The sequence below is a fragment of the Gavialis gangeticus genome, unplaced genomic scaffold (assembly GCF_001723915.1).
Source record: "Gavialis gangeticus isolate Ggan-Ray unplaced genomic scaffold, GavGan_comp1, whole genome shotgun sequence".
NCBI lineage: Eukaryota > Metazoa > Chordata > Crocodylia > Gavialidae > Gavialis > Gavialis gangeticus.
In genome coordinates, this window is record NW_017729034.1 from 43,116,176 (window position 1) to 43,125,219 (window position 9,044).

General features: G+C 39.7%; 1 protein-coding gene across 4 annotated transcripts in view; it reads right to left on the reverse strand.

Annotated features, from left to right (window-relative positions):
* SDCCAG8 (serologically defined colon cancer antigen 8) overlaps window positions 1-9,044 on the reverse strand; it is a 181,158-nt gene that overhangs the window by 157,172 nt on the left and 14,942 nt on the right. The window contains exon 1 of one of the 4 annotated variants that reach the window (XM_019527202.1): window positions 500-562. The exons of the other annotated variants lie outside the window; for them this stretch is intronic. The gene's annotated coding sequence lies outside the window, so the exon portion shown is untranslated. Of the gene's footprint in view, window positions 1-499; window positions 563-9,044 lie in introns of those variants that run through there. 4 annotated transcript variants of the gene reach the window in all.

The window sequence follows — 9,044 nt, forward strand, 5'->3', positions numbered from 1 at the left end:
AATATTCTAATATTATAAAAGCCTAAGTTTGTCTGTCTGTCTGTAACGCTTTATTTGCACTCTGACTGGCTGCTGGAAACAGCCAATCAGAGTGCTCCAAGCATGGGGGAATGCCACCAATGATTCTGAAGCTGCGCTGAGGACCAGAGAGAGCGCTGCTGGCCTCAGCTCCCCCATGCTGCTCCCTGCAACAGGCAGAACAGCAGCAGTGTGGGGCGTCAGGTGGTGGCACTCCATCCTAGTCCACTTCCCTCCCACACCCCCCCATCATTCTTGATGGGGCAACTGGCTAGTGTGTGTGTGTGTGTGTGTGTGTGTGTGTGTGTGTGTGTGTGTGTGTGTGTACACACACACACACATATATATATTAATTTAATATATAGACTAATTGAACTAAAAAGTTTTATTAGCTCTAAACTAAGCCCCACAGAGAGAGAGTGAGCGAGCGAGCTTTTACACCAAAATATCTTGCTTACAACAAATATCTAAAATTACTTACTAGTGCCACAGCTTTGTAAAAGAGGAAAACAGAGTCACTATTCTACATATTCTATTGTAATCATAATTTATATTGGCTTTTCACATGTACTGATGCAATGACTGAAATTAAGAATATTCATTATTCAGGCTATCAGTTAACTTTCACAGTTAAACTATTTTGTACACATAGCCAATGACTTTGGGACTTTGCAAAATGTAGCAGTTCGCAGCACAGCTAACTCAACTCTGAAAACAAACATGAACTGAAATATTTTCCCCTTTTTTCTGTTAGTTATAGAGGAGTTTCCCCCATAAACTGTACATCATATAAATTAGACACAGGAAAAGAACTAAATCTAATTAATGGAAAAATAATCTTTGAAGTAATGATAAAACTTTTCATTAACATTATTCCATTTAAAAATTGTTAAAAAAATAAAAACCAACTACTGTATTTTGAAAAATTTTAGCCTGGCTTATGCTGAAGTGTATTGCGAGTATTTCAGCTCTGACTGACTCACTTGATCAAACCATCTACTAAACACCAAACCTATGCAAATCTGTACTAATATAAGAATGGAAGTAGTTTAAAGGTCTTTATAAATCCCTGACAACTGTAAATTTATCACATTCAAACTGTGATACCACTTTATGTATGGAAGTCTAATCAGTTATCAGCTTTGAGAACACTAAAGGTACTTTCTTTTCCCCCCTACTAAGATAAGATCTAGTCTTTTCAGTTGGTGGGGCTTTTAAGTTCTCTTCTTTCACTTCTGCCCCATTATTACCCTTTAATCTTACTCGATTTTCAGAAAAGTATACATAAAAAACACCCTTTGGAAATAATATGTAACATAAGCTTACCCAAGTCACTATTATGCAGATTAATTTTTTTTTTTTTATAAAAACAAAAAAAGAAACTTAGAGACGAACATTCTTTTAACAGCCATTACTGTATTTTATAGGAACGTGGGAGGAGCAGAAAGAAACAACTGACCCTCTCACAAACAAATACTAGTATATATTAATTAAAGCAGTGCTATGTGGAGAGTGCAATCCCACTTCTTCTGGCACGAGTACCTCCCATTAGAAGATTAAAATTATCATCAAAGAAATTAAATGTATGTGGGTATGGGTGACAGAGGGGGTGAAGGAAACTCAGCTGATTTGAATCATACTAACACTGAGAAAGATCATCACTGGGCAACTAGACAGGAAAGAAAAAGAAAAGAAACCTGGTTCAGAGAAACTTAGGAATGAAAGGTAAAATTTTGTTTGGGGATATTAATACTGCTTTAGCTGAGATACCTTGTACATGAGATTTTCACAAAACTCTATGGATTTGTTTTTGTTTTGCCTCCACATAATAAGGAAGTAGATTACCAAAACTAATCCCAGTTTTCTGGAGTCAGGGGCTCAGCTTTGAATAGTATGAGACAACACACTGCTTTATCTTGAAAACAAAGTATCTTGTAATATTATAGTGCTCTGAATCAAATCATTCAGAATGATAAATGGCAACAGTCCCTAGCAAAACAAACAAACAAACAAACAAACAAAAAAACACAGTAATTTGGCTGGATGTCTGACTTGATGAACAATGCCTTGTCTTAGAATGATTGTCATCTGTATCCCAACCGTCCTGTTGATTCAATAAAGGATATCACCCACAAAAATCCTTGACTTACATGACTCCTGGACCATCAAGGATACAATATTACTCAAATGCCACTTTTAACAGGATGTCCAGAAATAGCATTCAAAGTGCTCAAAGTGCTTTTAAAATGCTTCAGAAAGTAAAGGTGCAGATGTACTAAGTAGGACAGAGGTGGTCAACCTGCAGTACATATGCCACAGGTGGCACAGACAGCTTCTCTACGCAGCACACGATAGACCAGCGAGCAGACAGGTAGCCAAAAAGGCAGATAGGACAGGAAGCAGAAAGCTGAGAAGACAAGGGAAAGGGAAAGGAATGGCACTTGGGGAGGGTGTGAGATTAATTTGTGGCATGCCTACCAAAAAAGGTTGCTCCCCACTCTACTAAGCCAATGAAACACTTAAAAAAAAAAAAAAAAAAGACTCTGGAAAGAGGGACCTAACTGATGTACACTTAAAGAAATGTATTAGCTAGAATTCAGAGGATGTGGCTCAGGGCAGAATTTAAGAGGTTTGTTATGAAAGTGTCTGTTTTAAAGTGGGAAATTTTTAAAGTAGGAAATGTAATATTAGCTCCAGTCAGAAAGTAGTAGTTCAGATAGGTACTTATAGCTTCATTTTGGCTGGCTTTTCAGTGTTCAGGTAACCTTTAAAGAAAAGTCAAGAAGCCAATTTCCTTCCTTTTCAATGGGATTTCTTATTAAGATGGTAAAAAAAGATTTGTTAAAAACTTTAGTTCTATTTTGTATTAGAGATATTCAAATTTTGTGGAGTTCTTAGACTCCATGCTCAGACATTCTGAGATAATATAGTGCTCAAAGTACACTATGAAGAATAGGGAAAAATATCCCTCTGACGCAAGCATTTATATATTTAACGAATCCTGTTGTATCTAGTTACCAAGAGGTTATCAGTCCAAATATTAAATGGAATGTTGCTTGACAGCAAGAGAATGATTTAATTTCATGAACATTATATACCAAACAGTAGTATCATTTACTGCCATACTGAACACCTCAAGAGATTTCTCAGCATTTATCCCGCCCGTTGTACTCCTTGGTAATATATTTGGGGACAATATCAGTTCCATGAGATAATATCAGTATATCAGTGCAATTGCATTTTACATTTACTTGGAAGTTATTATGCTAGTATGTTAGCTGCGTTACAAAATAAGGGATCTTGCAGCTGAGACCCAGAGACATGTAATTCAATTGGTCCACTCAAATATTTTTAAATAAAACACTACAGAGGATGAGTTCAGTGAAATTCTGCGGTGAAATTTTGGACTCCTAAAATACACAGACTAAAAGTGAAGCTGCTGCAATTTTGCTGCATATTTGTCTTTACATTAAAATTTTCAAATGTCAAGATAAAGCAATAAAGTGTCTCATAAACTTATCAAAGCTGAGTCCTCCAGTTCCAGAAAGATAAAATTTGCTTTATTAATGCTTCCTTACTATGTAGTCTTAAAGACTTTTCATGTTAATTTATGCATCTTCTGAACCCAGATTAGTTCTTTATCCTTGAACAAAGCTAATATGGAACTTCATATTTTACTTTCTCTCCTTTCGTACAAGCATTGAGCAATAATATAGTGAAATGCCAAAATGCATTTACATGTAAATTAGTTAGTGGCACCTACTAAAATGGGATAGTTCAGTCAGAGCTACTGTGTCATGTTTTCTATAAAAAAATGTATCGACCATACATCTTGAAGGTTTTCTTTCAGGACACAACAGACAGATTCCGGGGGACTGGTGTATTTCATTTTTTTTTTAAACTTAAAAAGTGAGGGCTCTAGAGAACAATGCACAAAGCTGTTCACATCCCACAAGTAATCTTTCCTGCTGTTGTGGGAATGGGCAGGGCCACGTCTAACTACAGAAAACACTGGAGTTATGCAATATTTTTTTGGATTGTAAAACATCTGGTATTTCTTTGCCAGAATTACTTGAATGGTGAGGTTTCTATGCTTCTACGAGTTCCAAGTTACAATGACTGCTAATAAAAGTGAAAAAAGCTTGAGGGCCTGAAAAATTGGGAGTCAGGACTATAAATATCTTTGAGAGTCTAGGCCTGATTGATTTTCTCCTGAAGTTAACAGGAAAGTTCCCATTTACTTCAATGAAAGTTGAACTGGAACCCTAAAAGAGAACAACTAGGTCATCACACATTTCCAAGTGAATGACTAAGTCAAGACATTAAGTTCATGCAGCACATGATACAGAATGTAACTAAGTATCTTTCTACTGCTGCTGCCAACATAAAAGCCTTAAAATCTGAAGGAAGAAGAGAAAGCATCTCTGGAGAGCACATTAAACAGAACTGGATGGGAATGTAAGAGCTCTTCCTTTACAATATGGTTATTGTGATAATTTAAAGTAACACAAATGGCCAAATTTGTTGTTACTCATGCAATTAGCCTACTAATTGCAGTGCAACTTCTGTATGAGGTAAGGGTTTACAGAATCTAACCCCTACTAAAAATTTTCTTCATGATAAAATTGTTTGCATGCAGAACCATAACTTTTGTATGTAAAACAGACTCCTTTTTTCTCAGTTCACATTATAAGCAGCCTGAACAAACAATTGTAATGTATATTTCTGTTGTGTGATAGGATTATATCACACTGCTTTGTTCTCCTAGACTAAGTACAAACAGTCAAAAAGCCTGAGGCTGAATCAATTAAGTCTTTGCAGGTTAGTCTAAACTGCAAAGATTAAATTGAGAAACAACTGGACACACATTTTACTGTTGATTCAGGAAATGTAGCCACATCCCTGCAGTGGCTCAGGCCAGAAACCAGGGGGCACTAGATCACGGCTCTCTGGCACGCAGCCTGCATGGGCTGTGTTTTTGCTTCCTTTTCCTGATATTCCCAAGGTCTCTGGGATTTGCAGTCCACACTCACAGCAGTAGGACTCTCCAGGGTTGCTAATCACTTCCTTTTTCTTCTTCCAGGTGTGCCTGGAATTTGTAGTCCACAGTTGCAGCCAGCAGTACGTTTCAGTAAGTTCAGCAGCAGAGCAGCTTTGTACCCAGGGGGAAGGTGAGTTTAATCCCCCTCCTTGGCCCCAGACCACAGCCAGGGTTTGCCTTGTGGCAGGGGGGAGCAGTCCCTGCCTCTCTCCCAACCCTTCTCTGATGGAGTAGATAGCACAGCCCAGCCCAGCCCAGGGCTGGAAAGCATGCAGGGATGCTGGGGGACTGTGATTAAATTGAACCAGAAAGGGGCCCGGGGCAGAAGTTTCATTAAGCAGTTTGACCCAAATCACTACATTCAACCAGGTTTTGGGCATTTTGAAATCACTAAGCTTCTGTTCTGGTTTAAACCAGTTTCTGATAACTTAAACTGGTTTGTGTGTAACTTCTGTCCCTAGCCCTATAGAACAAATATCAGAGGAGAGTAGCATCTGTCATAATGGGATGACCAAATGGCGCATCTAATCCAGTATTTTATTGCTTAGAGCAGTCAATCTTAAATGCCTCAAAGAAAGCTGTATATTGTTTCATATTTCAGTAATAGTAATGACCAGAAAATCAAATTGGAGCCACAGCCTTACTGTGCTAGGCTCACACATGTAAATGTACATTTTCTGCCCCATAATGCCCCTAATAATAGACTAAGTCTGTATTTTATATCTAGTTTTATACTTAGGCAGAATACTGTAGTCGAACAAAACTTACAGAGCCATGCCCCAAGCAGTTTAGGAGTAAATAGGTCAACCAAATACTTCCCAATCACCAATATCATTTAATGTTTTGAAACATGCTAAATATTTTAAAATATATTAAGAAGTCCTTTTCTAGAATATTATTTTGATTAGACTTATGTCCATGCCAAATAGCAAAGCTGGAAAAAGTTAGTACTGTGCACTCTTAATATTGGACTTGTATTGCAGAACTTTGAACAACAAAATATTTGTACATTAGAAACATTTTACTGGTTTACATAACTTGTCAATTAAATAAAAATTAAAGTTTAGAGACAGAATACTATCAAGGGAAAATATGATGCTGAAGAAGTCACTGTAATTCCAAGTCAACTTTGGAATGGAAACAATTTGCTGTCAAATTGAAAAGAAAAAGCACTGCTCATGGTTTTTTTAAATGAGCTGTGTGATGTTTTCTTTTTTAGATGTTACCCCAGACTATAACAGCTGTGTCCCAAGTTCTAAGACTACCTCAATGAATGCAGAAATATCACAATAAAGGCAAAGCTAAAGGCTGAACTAACAGACTGTAGATTTGCTTGCAAGACACAGAAAAGACTCCTAAGATAACACAGAATGTGATTATTTAATGGGGAAAACTGTTACCCAAAATGAACTGGGGCAAAACTAGAACCACAAGTGTACTAGAAAGGTAGACAGGACTTGATATTAGTGAGGTCAAGGGCCTAAATCTAATAACTTTTATGGGAAAATTAATGGCAATTATTGGCTGTATATACAAAGGATGTCTCACTTTATATAGACAGATGTTGTATATTCCAATGAGTTAGAAAGCAGGAGCCACTGGAACTATAATCAAAGAATTCTGCAGATGCATGAGAAAGCAAATCATGTGCCACAAGTAACTTGCCTATAAGGAAAATAAAACTCCAAGCTTTGTATTGGATTATTTACTCAAAGCAGGAAGTAGGGGCATACCATGCAGGCTTCAATTTTGTTTCTAGCCACATACCAACATCTAAATAGTACATAATATGGATCTTACAGGGATACTGTTTCAGCCAAACATTGTTTAAAAGAGAAAGACCAAGAAAAACCACTCAGCTGACTCAAAGAAATTTTAAAGACCTACAATCATAGAAAATTAGGGCTGGAAAGACATCAGGAGGTCATCTAGTCCAACCCCGGGCTCAAAGCAGGACCATCTCCAACTACAGAGAAGTCTGAGTCAATAATACCAAAGTTACTGACCTGAGTCATGGTGATGCCCTCAGTGATTGAATTCTGTACCTGCCAGGTTTTGAGTAGCTGCTCTTGAGTGGCTCAAGACCGGCTGTTCCAGTCCTGTCTGTGGTTTCCCTCGGGCATTATTGCTGTTAGCGCATCACCTCCCCAGGGAGACCCCTGATACTCGCCCGCCATGACTAGTTGCTCTCTTCAAGAGTGGGAGGCTCCCTTGGAGTTGGGATTTTTCTGTGAGATGTCACCAGTGGATGTTCTTGGGGCTCCACGTCCCCTACATCCCTTCCATGCACCAGCACGTGGTGTTCAGCTAGATGTTGGTTGGTCTGTATACTTCGGTCATTGGGCCTGCTGGCGTGACCTCGACCCATACTCCTAGTATGGTAGGGCAGCATGAAAGCGGCATCGAATTAGCATGCCGCCTTGCGTGCGAGGAACCTGTATTTTGGACCTGTCAAGGTGGACCTTGGTTATGCCCAAACGGCCCATCCCTGCCTGGGGATTGTGTATCCATGGGCCAGAGCATGGCCTGCTTGACTTCATGTGTCCTAGCCTGGAGTCTCCAGGGGCCCCTCAATTCTCAGCTCCAGGGAAGAGCGAGTGGTCACCTCCTGCTCTTGGGGGCAACTCAGAAGTACAAGAAAAGAACTGAAGTGCTGGGGAGGTACAGTGTTGCCTCCCCACTCGTGTATCCTGCAGGCGCTGTGACAACACGTCCCTCAATGTCCTTCCCAGTCCAGACTTGGTTTGCCTTCTCAGCTGTGGAGTGGATCCTTCTTCAGGGTCCTGTCCTGGGTCCCTCCAGTGAGATGCTCCAGCTGCGCTGAGGGGAGTGCCCAGCCACCTCTCAGCTGGTGCACCCCCAGCATTCTCTCTGCCACCAGTTATCAGAGCTGGCCAGCGTCCCCTGCTGATGTTACCACCTCACACTGGTCCTAGCCACATAAACAAGCGGCTGGTAAACCACGCGGGCAGTTTGTCTGCTGCTGCTCCCTGTTCAGCATGCCTTCCAGGGGTAAGTATTTCCCCCTTGTGGGGTTACTGGGGGGGGGGGTCACATAACCACAGGGCTTCTCCACCACAGCCCCGGTGCCGGGGAAGGGGTCCCCACCCCTTTTCCCTTATTGCCCTGGGACAAATTCCTATTAGGTACTATGAAGCCTCATCATAATTGATAGATGAATTTCATATAAAATACCCTATTTTTTGATATAAACCTAAGGATCAAGCACTTGCAAAAGACCACTATCACACTCACAGAAGTCTGAAAAGCAACAGCACTGGTACTCCTAAACTGACAAAACAATACAGTCGAAGGTGACCTCCATTAAACTTGTCATATTATCTAAAAATGTTCCTACTAAAAAGTAGCCTATAGTCCAGTATCACATAGTGATCCCCATGAATTTAGATAGCTTTAATACTCGAAAATTAAGCACCCAAACAACATGATTTTGTGTAACAAGGAGAAAAAAGTGGTGTCTGGGAGGATACTGATCTAAAGTTACACAAGTCTGAAAAGACAAGGAATACTACTAGATTTGCATTGTTTGTAATGAAACATAATGGGACTCATCCTCAACAACATGCGCATCATGAGGCAGGAATGCAGAAGAGATAGAAAACAAGAATCATCCTAGGCAAAGAAGCATTCTGTAATGAAAACAGTTACTGATACAGTCATGTTTGTAACTGACAAGCAATGCTTCCATTTCAAAAGAATCTACTTGTAAAAATGAGTGAGTAGATACCTGTGATTATACCAGTATGTATGTGGCAGATTACACTTGGATTGCAAAAGCATCTTGATACCCATCTTGCTGGGGTCATCTGATTGCAGCGGTCTTTCTGCCCAAGTGCAGGGGGGCTGGACCTGATGATCTGTAAGGTCCTTTCCAGCCCTTAACAACCATGAAACTATGAAAGAATCCAAGTAGAAAGAGGAAGGCACATCTGAACCTTTCAGATATTGTTCAGAGTTGCAACCA